Source organism: Lissotriton helveticus, chromosome 2_1 (assembly GCF_964261635.1).
Source record: "Lissotriton helveticus chromosome 2_1, aLisHel1.1, whole genome shotgun sequence".
NCBI classification, from domain to species: Eukaryota; Metazoa; Chordata; class Amphibia; order Caudata; family Salamandridae; genus Lissotriton; species Lissotriton helveticus.
The window spans coordinates 51,818,077-51,839,562 of NC_136059.1; the positions used below are offsets into that span (position 1 = coordinate 51,818,077).

Consider the following 21,486-nt stretch of genomic DNA (forward strand, 5'->3'; position numbering starts at 1 on the left):
GAACAAAGATTTGCAAATAACAGAGCAGGATAAAACAGAGTAGTAAATGTACTACTACTACTACTCACCAAGCCCGGGGACCTCTACGCCGAGCGCGTCCAGCAAGTCCCGCTCCCGGTCCATGACATCGGTCCAGCGGTGGGTGGCCTGGTTATATGTGCGCCGGACCCCAGAGATCTTGTACATGGCCCGGCACACCTTCTCCCACCGCTGGCGGCGCTCCCGGATGCCATAGCCGGTCGCGATCTTGCCGCCTCCCAGGATCGTCTTGGGGAGGCGGCGCTGGACGTGGAAGATCAGTGCCGCCACTTCCTCCGCGCTGAAGATCTCCCTCGGGACCACTTGCTCCCCCCTTAAACGCCCGCACGGGAGCCGGGCACGGGGTGCGGGACCCTTCCCCTTCTCAGGGTGCTTCCCGGCTCCCTTTACCATGGTCTGGGCAGAAATAAACTTAAATGATAAAGAAGAAATAGAATAGGGAAGAAGAAAAGAAAAGAGTTTAAAAAAGTAGTTTAAAAGTAAATAAAAGCTGCAGAAAACACAAAAATATAGAGCTAGAAAAATAGAGGGTTAGATAATAAGTAAAATTAGATCAAAAAAACTTCAAACAAGCAAAGGATGGCAGAGATTGAGAGAGGATACAGAAAGCATGCCCAGAACCATAGCAATGAATGAGAAACAAGATGGCCGCGCCCGTTCACGACCGCGTGGGTAAGTTCGCGCGAGATTTTCCTTGCGAGTACGCGCGAAATTGTACTAGCGAGCAGCACACTTTGCGAGATTACACATAGCGGGCGGAAACGGAATTACGTCACGCCAACAAGATGGCCGCGCCCGTGTACGACCGATAGGGTAACTTGGCAAACGAATAGCTAGAAGCGCCTCGCGAACACGCGCAAGATCACGCGAACATACACGTCGCAACAAAAACAATTTTGTATTCGCACGTATTCGCGGCTTCCGAAATCGATCTCGCACGGATTCGCGCCCCAAAAAACGCGCGAAATTGCAAAAAAAACGATTTTAGCTAAAATGAAAGCAATGAGCAGGTGCAAAAGTTCAAACTTAACATTAGTAACATTCAAGGTAGTGCTTCCTGATGGGCCCCTCCAGAGTTTGCAACTATTCTATGACCCTGCTATGACCCAAACAGCAGGCTCATAGAATAGCACCATAAAGGTCCTGTAAAAAAAAAATTTCACTGCAACAAAAAGCAAATTACAGATAAGGAAGGAAGCAGGTGCCAGCCAGACTGGAACTTTCAAAATTACTGACACATTAATGAAACACAAATTAATTGATGGCAGTTGAAGAAGGGCAGGTGTGCTTGCTTTTTTCAACCACCATAATCTACAGTGATAAATAAACCTAATAGGTGCCAGTGAGGATGTACTAGAGGGTGGCATGGGTGTCCCAGAGGGTGGCAGTGGTGAAACAGAGGGTGCTGTGAACCTGTGATGATAAACCAGACGTAGAAACAACATAGTCGCGGCCGTTGCAAGCCGAAAAGTAAGTTCGCAATTGCGAACTTGTCCCAAAATCGGCGCGAACACGCGCCAACACAAAAAACGGAAAAATCCGCAAATCCGCTAGAGTTCGCGGATCTTCGCGGATTGCGAATCCGTAAATCCGCAATTTCGCGTACGCGAGATCCGCTAGATCCGCCCATGCTTAACTATGATCCAAGATTATCAAATGATTGATTCTTGACGTAGAACTCAGTCGGAAATGTCACAGTATACCTACTATTTTCACTAATTTCAGTCGGCCTTGCGTATTGACTACTTTCTTATCTCTCACTCTCTTAAGTGTCTTGATTCCCAATTATATGTAAATTATTTTTCTGACCATTCTGCCATTACTGTTAAGATAGAATTAGATGCTAGGTGACGGGAGAGATCCAGATGGCAGATGGATCGCCTCCATCTTTCCAACCAGGAATGGCTGGATAATATGAAAATATCGATTAAAGAATTTCTTTAGATGAACGAGGGCACCGCTGCACTCTTCTCTCTTTGGGGTGCCTTCAAGGTGGCCTGCCATGGGCAGGTGATGGGTTTCACTGCTGTTCAATCTAACAAGGAGTGGGAACATATTCTGGAACTGCAACTTGCAGTTGATACTGCAACTCAAACTAGTTTAAATTCCTTGGCTGAGCCTAGGTTGGGGGCATTGACAACTGATAAGGAGGAGGTTGCAAAAATATTCTTTGCTCACTATAAAAAACTCAATGCCACAAAGTATACGCTTCCACAAGAAGCCATACATCAGTATTCTGCTGACATCAATCTACAGGAAATGTCAAGTGGTCAGACTGAGGCATTAGTAGCTGATATTACAGTACGAGAAATTTGTCAGGTGTTTGTGGGAATGCCATCAGTAAAGGCCTGCAGGAATGATTGGTTTTCAATCGGGTTTTATAAAGTCTTTCAGAGAAAATTAATATAATTTTTAGCGTAGCTTTTTAATGCAGTCAAAAATGGCAAAGAGGTTCCGCAGATATTTAAGGAATCAGTTATTGTTAGTTTTGTTAAAAAAGGGAATAATCCCCATGATGTATTTGTCTCCTCAAATTGTTTTATAAAATGTTAACCCCTTCTATGCTAATGACAAGGTCAGCTCGTCATGCAGTAGCACTGGAGCTGTGCTTATGACGAGCTGACCTTGTCATGAACAATAGTAAATCTGGGAATGCAGCACAGGAGAAAAATACCCTGTAGCATTGAAGGTGTTAATGAAAGTCTAGGCTAATAGAATTCCTCCTGTCACAAAGAAAAGAATCTACAAAGAGCAGGCTGAATTTTTACCTGGATGGCAATTTATATTTATATTTATTCATTTGTAGAGCACATGGTTACACCAACGGTGTGTTCCCGCGCTGAGGCATGGACAGAGAAGAGGTTATAGGAGGTGGGTACTTCTTATATTTTATCCTCTGCGTTAGAGAATAGCCAGGTCTTTAGGTGTTTGCGGAACAATTTCTCGTTGGGTTCCAGCCTTAAAGTTCTTGGCAGGGAGTTGCAAGTTTTCGCCGCCAGGAACCTGAAGGAGCGTGCTCCTGTGCGGGCTTTGAAGATTCTGGGGATTTTTACTAGTGCCTGGTCAGTGGATCTAAGGGTACATCCAGGAGCGTATTTTGTCAGCAAAGGTTGCAGGTATTTAGGGCCTTTTCGTGCTAGTATGCGATAGCAGTAGCACATTGCCTTGAACTTGGCTCTTTTTTCCACTGGAAGCCAATGGAGCGTTTCCAGGGCCTTCCAAGTGTTCGTCTTCCTCGGGAGGCTGAACACCAGATGTGCAGCAGCATTCTGCACGCGTTGTAGTTTGGCTAAACCTGTTTTAGAGGCCCCAAGGTGTAGAACATTTTCAGAGTCCAGTTGTGAAGTAACAACTGCATGGACTATGGTTTTTCTTGTTTGAGCTGGAAGTAGCTCTATGACTTTCTAAAGGGTTTTTATGATGCCATAGCATTTCCCGGTTACCTTCTGTATTTGGTTATCGAAGGATAGTTTGTGTTCCATCCACATGCCTAGGTTCTTTACCTCATGCTTAGGGCTGGGGACTTGTCCTAGAACTTCCAGCCACCACGCAGAGGACCAAATAGTAGGTGTCTTTCCTACCACTAGTACCTCCGTTTTATCCCCATTTAATCGGAGGTAGTGGTTTGACATCCAGTCAGCTACTTCCCTAAGACAGTTACCAAAGCAGGCGGCTGCCTGACATTTGGTTTGGGATAGCTTAACAATAAGTTGAGTGTCATCCGCATAGGATACTTTTGCCACTTCATGCTTCTCCACACATTTCGCCAGTGGGCCCACATACAGGTTGAAAAGTGTGGGGCTCAGGATGGATCCCTGGGGGACTCCCTGGGGCAAGGGGTAGCTATTGGACAGGGGTGTTTTCTGGGCCACTTGGAAGCTGCGTTCGTCTAGAAATGAAGCCAGCCATTTAAGGGCTGTCTTCCTGATGCCGCAGGATTCCTGTCTCTGAAGTAACATAGGGTGTGAGACGGTGTCAAACGCCGCACTGAGGTCTAATAGGATCAGTGCGGGTGTTTGACCATCGTCTACGTGCTGCCTTAGAGCCTCCGTTTCCATTAGCAGTGCCGGCTCAGTAGAGTGCGCCGTTCTGAATCCTGACTGTGAAGGATGTAATAGGTCATTGGTGTTTATGTGCTGCACTATTTGTTTATTTATAATTTTCTCTGCAATTTTTGCCACCAAAGGGAGTAGTGAGATCGGGCGCAGGTTGTCTAGCCTAGTGTAGTCAAGGGTGGGTTTTTTCTTCAGCGGCCTCACAATTGCTTGCTTCCATTTTTTTGGGACTACACCGGTTTTGAAGGAGTGCGCAATGAGTTCTTTAATATAAGATTGGATGATTTCCAGCCCTTCTACGATTTTCTCCGGTCGTGCTGGGTCTCTTGGTGAGCCCGATTGTATTCCTTTTATTATGGCACTTAATTCCGTGCTTTCTGGTATCTTAAATCTCTCCAGAGGGGAAATGACCAGTGCTACAGGTGTGACATTTTGTTTGGTAGTCCCTAGTCTTGCCTCTGCTGGAAAGGTTTGGTATATTTTTGTTACTTTGTTAGAAAAAAACTCGGCTATCTCATTACAGCTTTCTTTGGTGTCTGGAGTTGAGGGATTTTAGGATAGAGAACAACTCTTTGTGTGAGTTATTCGCCATATCAATTTTGTGCGTGTAGAATTCCCGTCTGACTATTTTAATAAGTGCGTGGTAGTTTTTAAGTTCTTTTTTGTACTCTTCCTTGGCTTTATTGCAGTAGTCTTTCCTCCACGTTCTTTCTGCCTTTTTAGATATTTTCCTAGATTTCCTCAGTTCCTCATTGTACCAAGGTGCGGTGGTTTTAGGTCTTTTTGGGACTCTCGTGCTCCAGGGTGCTACTTCATCAAGGGCGTTTGTAATCCAGCTCTCTAGCTGGGTATTGGCTAGGTTAATATCCTGGTCTAGTATAGGCTTCTGTTTCATGAGAATGCGCGAAAAAGAGGCAGAGTTAAATTTTGTCCATTTTCTGGTGGTAATGGGTTTGGTATATTCCTGTGCCTCCTTTTTCTCAGACGGTAGGGTGAAAGGGATTAGGTAGTGGTCAGACCATGGGAGTGGGCGTGGTGTTCCCACTTCCACCTCAGGGCAGTTGGTAAATAGTGGGTCTAAGATGTGTCCCCCTTGATGAGTTTGAGATTCTACCTTCTGTGCCAGTTTTAGTGCAAGAAGGTCTTTGCATATTGTATTACTGTCTTTATCATCTACTTTGTCAAAGTGTATATTTAGGTCCCCTAAAACGATAAATTTACTATATCTCAGTTGTGGGTGTACAACTTTATCCCCTAAACTGGCTGAGAAAGTAGTTGCTTGTCCGGGTGGGTAGTAGATAAGGATCCCTGTGATAGTCATGTCGTCTGGTACTGTTAGCGTAAAGAAGAGGGACTCACAGCTCTCTAGGTCACTTTGTTGGACTTCGCATTTTATATTATCCTTATGGATTATGGCGATTCCCCCTCCTCTCTGACCTATCCTGTCTTGCCTAACTATGTCATAGCCATTCGGGATGGCGTCTATCACATCGGGTGTTTAGGCGTCATTAAGCCATGTTTCGGTCAGAAACAAGGCATCTAGTTTATTCTCCTCTAATAGGTTGTGGATTTCATACTTGTGTTTGGCCATAGATCTACAGTTTAGAAGCGCTAGCTGTATTTTTGGTTTGCCTGTGGGGTGTGCTTGGCAACTGAATGTGGTGTTACAGTGCCCGCATGTAGTTTCCCCTGAGTCAAGTTTCAGAGTATGTCTGCATTCTGCGTTACTCAACTGGTCATGTTGTTTTATATCTTTTGCGCACTATGCTATTCATTAGCGCTGCACTGTGTGAGTTTTGTACTGCAAAGGTTTTGCAACATGAGTTCAAGTGTCTGTAGTCCAAAACAAGACGATATGAATCATCTGGTTTGGAGACAGGAAACAAAGGATTGTTCATTTGTGAGGTGCAAGCTTCAATCACCCCCTGGTATTCAAGTTGATCTAGGATCTCTTTTACCTGTTTTTTAGCTTCTTGCTTAATTGGGTACTGCCTCTGTGCAGTAGGTTGAGATTTTAACTGGATTTTGTGAGGAGGAGAGTCCTCATCCCATCCCACATGGTTTTTATATAATGCAGGAGCTTGGGCTACTGCCCACTTTCTTGCAAGTGTATATTTTTTATGAATTGGAATATTATTTGAGAAGGCAGGCATAATCATTTCTTCGCCATGAGGGCATTCCCTGACAAACTCTGGTGGCCAGTCTTTTTCAGCTAGAAGGATGTCATAGCCCTTGGAGAGATTATCCCAAAATAGACCCCTTATTTTCCTAGTCTTATCTCCCTCTATACGTAAAGTTATTTCATATATTTTATGAGGTTTGCTAACTCTGGTATCTGCAGTTTCCACTTGAATGTATTCATTCGTGTCCACTGTCTCCAGATGATTCATCAGGATCTTGCGAGCTATCCTCACTTCTGCTGCGCTGTCTAGCATTGTCTGAGCCTACTCTCCATTTTTCAGCTGTGTCCTCAGTATCCTCGGCATGTTTGATTACTTTGATACTGGCTACCTTCTTCTTTGGAAATTTTAATTTTTTATTTTGGTGACCAAGATCCTTGTCTTTGGACTTGACGTGCTCTTCCCTGTGTTCTGACCGTCCTCTTCTTTCGGATTTCTGCGAGGAAGTCTGAAAAGATCGAGAGGGACGTGTATCAATATCTTGATATCTATCAGGTTTCTTTAAATTATCCCTATTTCTAAGGTTGTATTTTTTTCTCAGAGGGCTCCCTCTGGGGAGACTTGTGTCCTTGGTCCGGAGATCTTTCTCTCCGCCGAGGAGACCTTCCTCTGGACTGGAATCTTTTTTCTTTGGGAGTGGATTGTTTATTTCCATCCCAGCTCTTTTTTGGAGTGTTTAGATTATTTTTAATAAATACCTTTTCTGGATTTTCAATTAGTTGCGGTTTCACTGGTATTCCACCCAAACTATCTCTTCCTAGTTCTTCATAGGATTTTTCTATGATTCTGGCAATTTCAAATGGTTGATCTGCTATATCTGTTTCTTTCAACCTCTGGCGGATCGCCACATTTGCTGCTTCACCCTTTATGTTTGCTAGTAATATTGCCGAGACCTGCTTGAAGTCTTTCAGTAATTTCATACCAAGAGTTAAAGCAGGTTCTGGGCCGTATTCGTTTTGAATCTGTTTTAGCACATCTGGTATTACCGACATGGATGGAACACCATGTGTTTTTGTGTAAACGGAAGCAAAAACTGTACCCCAAGTGTCACAGTCCTTCACATGTGGTGCGATTCCCATTGAAAGACAGATAGTCAGAATCCTGTGTTTCTCAACAGGGGTGGTATCTGGAAATACCGCCTCTATTTGAGTGATTTTTTGTGCTAACCAGAATGGAATTTGTTCCCGTTTAGCGGGTACTTTACCTAGACAGGACTGTATGTTCTGTGGTGTAATTTTATTTGTGTTCCCCTGATGAGAGGTCAGCTGTGGAATTTTAATAGCTGGTTGGACTGTTGAAGTCCGCATTACATATTGGACTAATTGTCTGTGAATTTTAGTCAGTTGTTTTAGCTGTACTAAAAGTTCTGGTTTTGACATGTTTTCAATATCTGGATGTGGTGTGTAGCCGGCTAGTACCGGCCATGTTGCTCCTGGTCTACCTAGTGGACCGAGCCTAGTGATGTGATCATTATGTTTTAGGGCGCCATTAAACCAGAGCAGGTGCTCTTGGTATTTGAGTGGTATCTCCACCTCCTCGAAAGGAGTGTAGATATCCGGTGGTTCCTCTATTTTATAATAGTGGAACTCCTTTGTTACAGCGTTTGCTGCTGGAAAGTTTATCCATGAATAGAATACCTCTGTCTGCCGATATTCGTGTGCCTCAATTACGAATATGACTGTACCACCTTTCGGTGTCAGTCCATTTTCTATAAGTTTTAAAGTTATAGTTTTTCTTATGTTGACCGGGATTAGTATTGCCTCCGGGTTTTGCTGTACGAGACTTGTGTCATCTGCTATGAGTTCAGCTGCTATTCTAGCTGCCTCCCTCTCTTCTTCAGTTTCTGACATTTTACTAACAAGAAGTTTTTTGTTTATTTGCAGATCAGGTTTCTATGGAAACAAAGATTAGATGCACAATATTTTGGAACACTGTATCCTTCAACGTTGAATAAACCAAAAACCATACATAGGAGTCTCCTCCTACTAAGTTTGGCGGATTTAACCTTTCACCCACTCCAGACGTCTTTGGAGTTTTATGGGAAAAAGGGGTCTGTGTGAAAAAGCACGACTGAGTTACTCTAATGTCTTGCGTTAGATTTATCGCCTATCCAAACCGTTGGGCGCCATGTAGTGTAGTTCCTATTTTCCCAATAGGCTCTGCGCATTGGAATAATATCTTCAATAGTATAGACGTAGGACTGTGGTTAAGTAGGTCTTCTACTGACGATATTAGACTTAAAGTTATGTGTGCCAGCTAGCTCAGAGTTTACTAGAAACTTTCTCGAATTGGCAAGGAGGAGTTCAACCTCCCTGGATAGACAAGAAGGGATTTAGTTTCTGACAACCATAGAACATGACAACTTTGCTCCCCCTAATCAAGAGTATATCTCTAGAGTCGTGTGAAAACAAAAGACAATCATTTTACTCAGTCAGTACGTGCATTCTTAGTTTCACCAGATTGTAGAGAAAAGGAAGAGACGGGCGTGTTCAATAAAAAGGTGTTATTTATTGATCAGTCTCTTTTCTCATACAAGAGAAATGAATCGCTATTATTGAAATACTTATAGTTAAGTAAAGTGCATACAGTAAAAACAGGATTATAAAATAATACTGTAAAAGCATGGATATGGTTTCTTAGCCATATGATACTTAAAATGGATAAAAGTTATACATACATATTTACATTGACTAATCGTACTCAACTGGTGCTTCTAACTACGCCTACCCCGGTGTACCTGACCTAAGCCTAATACGTGGGCGGGAGTAAATAAGTAGCAGTTTAAGTTAAGTTTGCTTTGCCAAGAATCTGACTCAAGAATTCTCTGTAAGGGGTTAGTCAGTTCAGTACCTGGGATTTAGAAGGCTGGAGGGCTGGTATCTCAATCTCAGGACTTGATATCCCAGTTGCCCGCGAAGGCGGCTGGGAACACCGGAGCTGGATTTCTCGGCAGGAGAAAGGCAGCGTCTCTCTCTCAGCGCGTCAAAAGGGAGGGGCAGCGTCCGTGGGCTTTTTCTGCATCAGCTGGGCTCCTCGGCAAGTAGCGCTGCTCCAACTCGTCACCACCGTGTGTTGCTTAGGGCAATGTCGGTAATATTTATACCTGAAAGGTGCCGAGTTTGACGTAAGGATGGACATAAATACGTCAATAAGGATGTCATAAGAACTGGTCGTTCTTACATTCTTTACGGAGTTCTTGGCTGAAATCAAAATAATAGCTGCGGGGGATTTCCCAGTTCGGCTGGAGGTTTGATTTGTTTTGAGAACTCGGTATGCTTTCTAGGGGGGCTGGAGGGATATTGCTTGCCTAATTTCTGACAGCATGTGCTATGACTTAATCAGAGAACGGGTTTCTGTGTCATTGTATGGCCACTAGTGAGTTATTAACCGGACAAGGGTCAGAAACAGGAATATCGGTACAATTCCCATAGTAAACACATTACAGTTGGTTCCATCTTAATAGAGACTCTTTAGTGTATTGTATCCATGTCGGAGTCTCCGCCGGACCAGGGTGTGTGGCCCCTGTCCCCGGCCGGCCGCGGACAGGCGCTGACGGGCTTGCCTTTGGCGCGCCTCCGGCGCACCGTCGGCGCGCCCGCTGCGTGTGTCTGCTGCGTGTTGTAAAGATCATCCGGTTATAGAGGGGTGTTGTCAGTGAAGGTCCGCCCCCTTCTTCCCTCTTGCCCGGAAGTGCTCCGTGCTCCGCTCCTCCCTCCACAACAATCGGGAAACTCCTGTGGTGGACCGGGGAGGCGCGGGGAGCCTGGGTGTCTAAGGGTGCAGGAGGACAATGGGTGAGTGGTGATTAAAATTTAGGAAAGTGCGCCGCAGCTATTTCGGGCCAAATTGCACAGTGCAATTTTAAAATAAATGAATTCTTTCCTGTCACAGGTAAACAATTTTTAAGGTAAACAAATTTTTAAAAAGGTGGTCAGGTACCAATCTCGTACTTGCTCTCCCTGTGCCTGCCTCTGCTATGCGATCGCACAGAGTTGCAGGTTTTGTAGGGCGCTGCCAGTGAAGGTCCTCACCCTCCTCCCCTCTTGCCCGGAAGTGCTCCGCGCTCCGCTCCTCCCTCCACAACAATCGGGAAACTCCAGTGGTGGACCGTGGAGGCGCGGGGAGCCTGGGTGTCCAAGGGTGCAGGAGGACAATGGGTGAGTGGTGATTAAAATTTAGGAAAGTGTGTCGCAGCTATTTCGGGCCAAATCGCCCAGTGCAATTTTAAAATAAATGAATTATTTCCTGTCACAGGTAAACAATTTTTAAGGTAAACACATTTTTTAAAAGGTGGTCAGGTACCAATCTCGTACTTGCTCTCCCTGTGTCTCCCTGTTATTTTGTCAGCTAATAGCACCTTTCCAATACATGCCATTGATTTGTCAATACCAATTTGATACCCGCTGTGAGAAGTTGGCCTGATAGGTGATGTTTCCAATTCTGGAACCACCTATTATCAGACCAAACAATCCCTTATGGTGTCTGGTTGTAAGTCAACCTTATTAGACAAGCTATCCTAGGGGTAGCATGGACTAAGCAGCCTAAAGGCTTAACTTAAGAGGTCGTGTTAAGCGAGCTGTTTTACCACATACAATCCTGTAATATCAAATGAAAGGACACCACACAAGTATATATTATAAAAATATATGTGTTTATTACTAAAAACAATCCCCAGTATTCTTTATGAATAAAAGGGCACAAGCGTTAAATCAAAAGCACTGTTTAAACATACAAGTTGCACAATTATGGATGAGGGCGGGTGGCCACTCAAACCATATACTAAACAAGTGGTATAAGAGATGCCACTCGAGCAGTGGTTAGGCCTAGGGCCTAGGGAATCGCTGGGAGCAGTCAGGACAAGCAATGCTGAAGTCGGGAATGGCCCTCGGGATTCGGGAGATGTGCGGAAAGCGCACGCATGCACCAATGTTAACCAATGGTGCGTAAAAGTCATAGAGTTAAAGTTTAAGGACACTTCCGCTGGACCTAGAGGAACAAAACTTAACACACAGACCCTAGAGATGTGCACCAGTGTGGGAACACCGGCGGAGCAAAGTTACCTCACCCACAGGAAGTGGGTGCACAGGGTCGAAGTGGCGTCGGGTTTTGACACGCAGGCTCTTGGTGCTTGAAGCTGAAAGGGCTGCAGGCGGGTTGAAGATGAAGTGTCCGGTGGAGTCCAAGGGTGGACTCAAGTCGAAGGGTACCTGAAAGCAGAGGGGACAGAGTCTGGGTCACTCAGCAGTGACCAGGGTGGAACCAGGACGGAACCAGGCAATGTCGGGCGCAATCAGGTGGTCGTCGAGGAGCTTCTCTCCGCTGTCACGTGGGCTCTGGGGCATCTGCGACGTCCAGGAGCAGGTCACGATCTGTCCCACGCAGGCTCTCACCGTCGGCGCTGTCGGCTTCAAGTGTGGAGCAAACAACACTTGGCAAGAGCAATCCACGCGGGATCGGAAGATTGCTTCTCACTCGGACCAGGGAGGTCAGAGTCGGGGCTCCTTTTCAGGGGAGCTGGTGTGGACCTGGAGCAACCAGATTCACGAGTCTTCTTTGTAGTTTCGTCGGCACAGGGACCACTAGCCAGCTGGCAAGAGACCGGCCAACGCGTTGAGCCAAATGGAGCAGAGGGGCCCCACGCAGCACTCGTCGAGTGTGGAGGGCTGAACTTCGGCTCAGGAGTAGCTCAGGGTGGGGGCTTCTCAAACCCCGGTGTACAGCTTCGAGGGTCACTCGTGGGCTGCACGGTCAGCGTCTCGTGGTCAATTCAAGATGGCGTGCCCCACGCTTCCGGTCGCCTCCACGGGTCTCAGCTCTGCAGGGACTGTGGATCGGGCTGTTGGAAGGCAGGCAAGCTTGATCTCGTCGATCTCAGTCGCTCGAGTTCCGGCGGGAACTGCAACTAAGTAGACGTCGAGGGCTGGATGGTGCCTGCTGCTGCAGGGTGGTCACTCCTTGACCACAAGGGAGATTCTTCGGGCTTCCACGTTGAGATGGAGGTCCAAGGGTCCAGAGTTTCGTTTCTAATGTTTCTTCCAGGAAATCTGATGTGCATTGGCACTGCTCCCACTCTTATTCGAATCTGGGGGGCGTGATTACCTGCTAGGTCCCCCCCTATGGGTGGGACCCAGGAAGGGGGTGGATACACCCCTTTCCTTTGATCCAGGCCGCCCTGGCACGAGGGCTGGAGTGCCCCAGAACCGGTTTGGCAGGATTATGCAAGGGGCAGCCTTGTGCGCCCCAGGCAGTGTCTGGTTTCTTTCAGACCTCCCTGCTACAATCCACTATCTCCTGTCTGGAGGGTGGTGACACCCTCCTGTGGCAGGAAACCCTTTGTCCAGGCTCCATTTGCTGAGTTTCGGTCAGCTGCAGGGGTCCAGACTCTTGTCTGTGGCAGAGGCATCCATTTTGTGGATCTAAGGCCCTTTTTGAAATTAACCGCATTAAAGTAAAGGAACATGTCTTACCCCTCTAGAGGGGTGGAATGCTATCCCCGTCGCCAGAACTGGCGAGGGGATAGTATTCCAAATCGTATGACACCTTACACGACATGTTTTGATAAAGCCAAACCAGAGTTGCTATATAACCGCGAGGATTATAAGGCACTTAAGAGTATATGGTATGGCATTATCCTGAAACAGCTTAGGGAGTTGTTCCCGACAGCTGCAGACAGGCTCAGCTCATGCTAGAGCTCCATCTCACATTAAACCACGCACTCTGCCTCCAGGATTGATGAGGCCTTCCATAGGAGTGGCTCACAGGTTAATATGTGTCCAGATATAGGTTTAGATATAAGTATACTATATCTAAGCAAGGGGTGATTACACCACCTTACCCCAGCTGAGTGATCAGCCAGTTGTGTCAATTTAAGAACCAGCCAGGGGTGGCAAAAGATATGCTGCAGCCCCTGGTAGGCCGTGGTGGCCCCTATGCCCTGGGCACCTATAGTGCATTATACAGGGGCTGACAAGGAGTCCATTTCCAATTGTGGTATGTACCTAGGGTACATGGAATCCATTTTACAGAGAGAGCAGATGGCCTGGGGCCCTGATTAGCAGGGAACCAGGTCAACTAAGTCAAAAAACCAGCTAAACACAGGCAAAAAATCTGGGGTAACCATAGTCAGGTAGCCACCTTCCTACATAACCCCCCCCCCCAAACGAAAGGAGATAAGGCTATCCTTGGCCAGGTAAGCCTATATTGCCTGAGTGGCCATATAAGGAAGTACATGCAATAGCATGGGTACCCCCTGTCTCATGGTCCACTAAGCAGTCCCTCACCCTTTGGGTATTAGAGGGTCTCCACCATAGGGAATCACTACCTTGGGTGTGTTTATGCAAAGTTAAAGGCTGGTTTGGATATGGAGTATTGAAGTGAGGCTCTACTAAGTTAGGGCTTGGCTTCCTCCAATTATCTTCCACCATGTGTGCCTTTCTTTCTTTAACTGAGTTGCACTGTGCTCTCAGGGTCAACCTCTGGCTACCTAAAGCTGGAGGCTGGGTCCCTCTGTTTGGCTTGCTGGAGGGACAGTTCAGGTTTGGGCCCTTTGGGTCCCAGGTTTGGCTGTGCCCAACAGAAGTCATCTGTGGGAGGTCCCTAACTGTATTTAAGGGGGCTCCCTCAGGAGTTTTTAAAGTTTTCACCTTACTAGGGCTACTAGTTTTGGTGCACCTAATATTTTGATGGGGGTGCTTTATTTGACAGGGGGCCCTCTGGGTCTCACTGTCCTTCTTGTCCTCTGCAGCCCTGGGCTGAGTAAGGCAAGGTAGAGAGGGGCAGGTTACCTGCTCCAGACTGGGTCCCACCTGAGAAGGGTCCACTGACATCAGGGGTTCTGTCAGGCTAGGCCCAACCACCTCTGGGGCAGTTCCTTCATCAGGGGTAAGATCAGTTCCCTGAGGAGGCTGATCCTGTCCTAAAGTCTGGTGAGGGGGAGATTTCTCTTCCTCCTCCATGCTCTCAGTTTGTGTGGAGTTATCCATCATTTCAGGTTTCACAACACACATATCAGTTTGAGTTTGGGCTGTGGCCATCACAGCCCCACCAACCTTTTCAGGAGGAGACTCAGTTTGGGTTTCTGCTGTTATCATGACAGCTTTGCTATTCTGTTCAGGAAGAGCTTTTGCTAAAGATGGGGCAGAGAGTTTCTCTGCCCTACCAACCTTTTCAGGAAGGACATCTTGAATTGGGGCTGTAGCCATTACAGCCCCACTAACCTTTCCATTGGAATTTACCATTCTAGAATGGATTTCCTGTTCAACCTCAGCCCAGGCTGAGATTTCCAAATCATTACCAAGTAGACAGTCCACAGGCAAGTTTGATGACACTGCCACTCTCTGTGGGCCAATGACACCTCCCCAGCTGAGACTTACTACTGCCATGGGATGATTTGTTTTGATGCCATCAATGTTTGTTACCTGGTATGTGGCACCAGGTAAAAGTTGCTTAGAGGGGACTATACAGTCAGCCACCATGGTGATGCTAGCCCCTGTGTCTCTAAAAGCTTCAACTTTCAAACCATTGATGATGGGTTCTTGTCTATATTTGCTCAAAGTATTTGGGCAATCAGAGAAGTTGGCAAACCCCCTGCCAGTCTCATAAACAAGATCATTTGGGGAGGGGGACCTGGATAGGCCAGGGTCCTCCTGTGCTCCAAAAGTAAACCCACCCAGATTCCTGGGTGTGCTCCCACTTCCTGGGGGATTACTGCTGACAGTAACAGGAGGTGTTGGAGCTGGCTTTGGAGGTATATTCTCTTTATTGTTATTCTTGGGACAACAGTTGTCTGTTTTGTAATGCCCAACCTGTTTACAGGCATAACAATAAGGCTTTTTCTCTGTTGAAGAAGTGTCTTGGGACCCACCCCCATTCTTGGAGTTTTGGGGCCCTGGGGAAGTCTTTTCTTTATTTTTATCCCCACCCTTATCTTGAGGCTTGGTAGACTCCTTCTTCTGGTTACTGTCCTGATTCTTAGGCCTAATCCTGGTTCTGACCCACTTGTCTGCCTTCTTTCCCAATTCTTGGGGAGAGGTCAGATCAGAGTCCACCAGGTGCTGGTGTAAGAGCTGGTTCTGACAATTACTTAGGATCTGCTCCCTCATAATCAAATTATACAATCCTGTAAAGTCATGTACTTTGCTGCCATGTAGCCAACCCTCCAGAGCCTTAGTTGCACAATCAACAAAATCAGTCCAGTCCTGAGTCTGTGTCTTCTGGGTGTCTCTGAACTTCAACCTGTACTGTTCAGTGGTTAAGCCAAACCCATCTATTAGGACACTCTTCAGGACTTTGTAATTGTTTGCATCCTCATGTCTGACAGTGAGGAGCTTATCTCTCCCTTTCTCTGAAAAGGAGTACCATAAGATTGCTGCCCACTGTTCCTCAGGAACCTGCTGTACCATGCAGGCTCTCTCAAGAGCAGTTATCCACTTGTGGATGTCATCCCCTTCCTTGTAGGGGGGCACAATCTTTGTCAGGTTTCTACTATCATAGGACCTGGGTTTCTCTTTAGGAATATTGCTGCCACCAGTGGCATCTAAGCCACTCAATTTCTGCTCTCTTGCCAAGGCAAGTCTAGCTTGAGCCAAGGCTACCTCCTCCCTCTCTATCTGGAGTTTGACAGCCCTCATTCTGGCCCTATGCTCTAGCTTTTGAGAAGCAGTCATGCCTCTCTGTGATTCTCTGGAGGCACTAGAAATATGAGAGTCCCCTGAGGGAGATCTCACTCTTCTGTTGCCTGGGAGAATAACATTTTGGGATCTGGGGAGGTGCTGGCCCTCTCCATTCCCCAGTAGGTCTAAGTTGGCCTGGCTAAGCCTGGCAACTGGGACCTGGCTACCCCTCTGATCCTGATCTTCTGGGTCCTCAACTTCTGAGTCCTCCTCCTCCTCTTCTTTTCCTCATCTTCCTCCTGAGGGGGATCAGTTACAGGGGGGTTCCCTCCATTTCCTGTTTCTAGGGAAGCTTCCTTTGCCCTTTCTAAGTCATCCTGCTCTAGGATGGCTACCAGGATTTGGCAGGTGGGGCTTCTGCCCCTTTTTAACCCTCTTGATTTGCACAAGGCAACCAAGTCTTTTCGGGTTAGCTTGTCATAACTGAAAGTTGCCTGGGTAAGGTCAACTGTCACAGGAGTAGACCCTGAGGCTTTTCCTGTGTCAGACATGACTCTAGTGTGGTGTAAGTGATGCACCTACCTACACTAAGTGTTTCCCTACTGTACCTTACTAGTGAGTTGTAGTCAGGGTGTGCTAATCCCTTTAATCTACAACTACTAAGTTCAGTAGAACTTAATATGCTAAGCTTTTGATTTATATGTACCTAGAGGTACTTGATGTGATCTTTCAATTTGATACAAAGATTGCAATGGTAAAACAACAGCAAGCTCAAATCCGCACCGCTACTCACCAATGTGAGAAGTTGGCCTGATAGGTGATGTTTCCAATTCTGGAACCACCTATTATCAGACCAAACAATCCCTTATGGTGTCTGGTTGTAAGTCAACCTTATTAGACAAGCTATCCTAGGGGTAGCATGGACTAAGCAGCCTAAAGGCTTAACTTAAGAGGTCGTGTTAAGCGAGCTGTTTTACCACATACAATCCTGTAATATCAAATGAAAGGACACCACACAAGTATATATTATAAAAATATATGTGTTTATTACTAAAAACAATCCCCAGTATTCTTTATGAATAAAAGGGCACAAGCGTTAAATCAAAAGCACTGTTTAAACATACAAGTTGCACAATTATGGATGAGGGCGGGTGGCCACTCAAACCATATACTAAACAAGTGGTATAAGAGATGCCACTCGAGCAGTGGTTAGGCCTAGGGCCTAGGGAATCGCTGGGAGCAGTCAGGACAAGCAATGCTGAAGTCGGGAATGGCCCTCGGGATTCGGGAGATGTGCGGAAAGCGCACGCATGCACCAATGTTAACCAATGGTGCGTAAAAGTCATAGAGTTAAAGTTTAAGGACACTTCCGCTGGACCTAGAGGAACAAAACTTAACACACAGACCCTAGAGATGTGCACCAGTGTGGGAACACCGGCGGAGCAAAGTTACCTCACCCACAGGAAGTGGGTGCAAAGGGTCGAAGTGGCGTCGGGTTTTGACACGCAGGCTCTTGGTGCTTGAAGCTGAAAGGGCTGCAGGCGGGTTGAAGATGAAGTGTCCGGTGGAGTCCAAGGGTGGACTCAAGTCGAAGGGTACCTGAAAGCAGAGGGGACAGAGTCTGGGTCACTCAGCAGTGACCAGGGTGGAACCAGGACGGAACCAGGCAATGTCGGGCGCAATCAGGTGGTCGTCGAGGAGCTTCTCTCCGCTGTCACGTGGGCTCTGGGGCATCTGCGACGTCCAGGAGCAGGTCACGATCTGTCCCACGCAGGCTCTCACCGTCGGCGCTGTCGGCTTCAAGTTTGGAGCAAACAACACTTGGCAAGAGCAATCCACGCAGGATCGGAAGATTGCTTCTCACTCGGACCAGGGAGGTCAGAGTCGGGGCTCCTTTTCAGGGGAGCTGGTGTGGACCTGGAGCAACCAGATTCATGAGTCTTCTTTGTAGTTTCGTCAGCACAGGGACCACTAGCCAGCTGGCAAGTGACCGGGCCAACGCGTTGAGCCAAATGGAGCAGAGGGGCCCCACGCAGCACTCGTCGAGTGTGGAGGGCTGAACTTCGGCTCAGGAGTAGCTCAGGGTGGGGGCTTCTCAAACCCCGGTGCACAGCTTCGAGGGTCACTCGTGGGCTGCACGGTCAGCGTCTCGTGGTCAATTCAAGATGGCGTGCCCCACGCTTCCGGTCGCCTCCACGGGTCTCAGCTCTGCAGGGACTGTGGATCGGGCTGTTGGAAGGCAGGCAAGCTTGATCTCGTTGATCTCAGTCGCTCGAGTTCCGGCGGGAACTGCAACTAAGTAGACGTCGAGGGCTGGATGGTGCCTGCTGCTGCAGGGTGGTCACTCCTTGACCACAAGGGAGATTCTTCGGGCTTCCACGTTGAGATGGAGGTCCAAGGGTCCAGAGTTTCGTTTCTAATGTTTCTTCCAGGAAATCTGATGTGCATTGGCACTGCTCCCACTCTTATTCGAATCTGGGGGGCGTGATTACCTGCTAGGTCCCCCCCTATGGGTGGGACCCAGGAAGGGGGTGGATACACCCCTTTCCTTTGATCCAGGCCGCCCTGGCACGAGGGCTGGAGTGCCCCAGAACCGGTTTGGCCGGATTATGCAAGGGGCAGCCTTGTGCGCCCCAGGCAGTGTCTGGTTTCTTTCAGACCTCCCTGCTACAATCCACTATCTCCTGTCTGGAGGGTGGTGACACCCTCCTGTGGCAGGAAACCCTTTGTCCAGGCTCCATTTGCTGAGTTTCGGTCAGCTGCAGGGGTCCAGACTCTTGTCTGTGGCAGAGGCATCCATTTTGTGGATCTAAGGCCCTTTTTGAAATTAACCGCATTAAAGTAAAGGAACATGTCTTACCCCTCTAGAGGGGTGGAATGCTATCCCCGTCGCCAGAACTGGCGAGGGGATAGTATTCCAAATCGTATGACACCTTACACGACATGTTTTGATAAAGCCAAACCAGAGTTGCTATATAACCGCGAGGATTATAAGGCACTTAAGAGTATATGGTATGGCATTATCCTGAAACAGCTTAGGGAGTTGTTCCCGACAGCTGCAGACAGGCTCAGCTCATGCTAGAGCTCCATCTCACATTAAACCACGCACTCTGCCTCCAGGATTGATGAGGCCTTCCATAGGAGTGGCTCACAGGTTAATATGTGTCCAGATATAGGTTTAGATATAGGTATACTATATCTAAGCAAGGGGTGATTACACCACCTTACCCCAGCTGAGTGATCAGCCAGTTGTGTCAATTTAAGAACCAGCCAGGGGTGGCAAAAGATATGCTGCAGCACCTGGTAGGCCTTGGTGGCCCCTATGCCCTGGGCACCTATAGTGCATTATACAGGGGCTGACAAGGAGTCCATTTCCAATTGTGGTATGTACCTAGGGTACATGGAATCCATTTTACAGAGAGAGCAGATGGCCTGGGGCCCTGATTAGCAGGGAACCAGGTCAACTAAGTCAAAAAACCAGCTAAACACAGGCAAAAAATCTGGGGTAACCATAGTCAGGTAGCCACCTTCCTACACCCGCATATATAATAATGCTTAGGGCAGAAAAAGCATTCAACATCGTTAACTAGGATACCCTTTTTTGCACTTTAAAGGGTTGGATTTCCCAGTATAATCATCAATATGCTATTTAATATATACCAGGGCACACAGGGAAAACAAATGTGAATTCCAGCATCCTCTGAACTATAGAACTATTGATATAAATCAGGGGACTCGGCAGGCCTGTCCTTAATCGCCTGTACCTTTTGCCTTCTTCATCGAAATACTGGCAGCTAGGAAAAGGGCCAATCGGGCAATGAAAGCTCCAATGGAAGGGATGGCCAAGCTCAAATTATTTACCAATGATATAATCCTGTATCTCAGGCCTGATGAGTTGAATTTCAATAGTTGCACAATGAAGTCCTCTGGGATTATTTTGTATCCACACCTTATCTCATCTCCACAATCCAAACCACATACATTCAAAACCCAGTAATACAAGTCACCCCTGAACCTGTAATTACAACGTATTGGCACAAAAATATTGCAGACAGATAGATAGACGACTGGCAGGAAGACTGAGGATATTTGCTCATGAGACCTTACCTTCTTTATGCTACGGTGAATCTCAGCGATTATATAGTAATCAAGAAGGATTTTTTCTGATAGGATTCAACTGCATCTATTTATCAATAAATAATCATTCCATTCTAGGAAATTCTTATCTCAACCGTAGACCCGAGGTTTTAATTTGGGTGATTGATAGCACGCTACGGGGGATTCACGACATGAAATATAACTATTCTCCATCGGAAGGCTTGCTCCATTGGTACTGATGCCACATCATATTTTAATTTCCATCAGAGATGATACAGCTGGTGGGATCCTAGAGGTGGGACCGGTTAGCCGTATTGAATCAGATGCCACATTTGTGCAAGGATTTAAAAATGAACAAATGACAAATCAAGTGGGACTAGTGGACTGAAGTGCCCCTTGAATCACATTGTCCGCATAATAACGGGGCGTCATTTTCTTCAAATCTTGATATTTTGAAAAGAAGGGAGCACCCAATACTACTGTCTTGATAAAGAAGGCGTAACGTGAATAAACCTTCGAAATGTATCAACGCCCTTGTTGTTGCCACAAATCCATTTTCACGAACATTACCTTAGATGTGTACAATCAGAAAGGCGTCAGGGTATATGTGTATAAGTTTTACTTTGGATTATGGTGACTGATTTTTTAAACAAAGGTAGGAACCGAAGTGGACTATGTTTAACGGGGTCCAGTGTACAAGTCCGACAACTAGTAACACAAGAAGGGTACAAAGTTCCCCGGGAGAAGAGAAAGCTATGTGGGTGTACTAAGAAGAGCGTGAAGGGGGAATTCCCTTGTTGGAACTAAAACCCTCACACACCCAGTAAACTAGGTGTCATGCTTCATCATATGGGTTCTGCTCCTCGTCAGACTGGCGCTGCAATATCTGACGGGCTCCCGAAACCGGGGCTCTTTATCGGAGATCTTTTGTTCCAGTCATATGATGCATGCGTGTGAGAGGGCAGGGGAAGTGTAGTCGTGAGGTGAAAGTGAATTAAAAAAGGTGGGTCAATCCACAATGTACTTTATTAGCGTGGTTGACTCCCTTGATTAAAAGGGTGGGAGGGGAGATATCTGCTTGGAAGAGTTACAGTAGAGTATCTACAGCCCTCAGGTCAGGTCAACATGTTTCTTGCCTTAATGGCAATTCTTCAGGACCTAAGTGTTCAGTACTACACAAAGAAAAAAAAAAATACACAATGTGAGATACAACCTTGGTAGGTAGATCTGTGGATGGGCAGGCCAATTGATCCTGCCTAGGTAATGCGACCTAGAGGATAAAAAACACATCACAGAGCATCGTAGTGAGTACAGCACTCTGTTGTATACTAGTACGCAAATGCTCTATGTTGTACACACACATAGGAGTGAATTAAGGCATAAACAAGTTCAGTGGGTATTTGTGGAGAACAATTACCCTAGTTATGCAGTAACAATCGCATTTTGAGCAAGAAGAAAACAAAAAGGAAACGCTGCGAATGAAGGAACTGAGGGCTCTGTGCT

The 21,486-nt window shown here is 46.7% G+C and overlaps 1 protein-coding gene across 1 annotated transcript in view; it reads left to right on the top strand.

Moving 5' to 3' along the window:
- The window catches only part of LOC144819203 (C-type lectin domain family 12 member A-like), a 254,430-nt gene that overhangs the window by 220,339 nt on the left and 12,605 nt on the right, over positions 1 to 21,486 (top strand). The gene's annotated exons all lie outside the window — the stretch shown is intronic.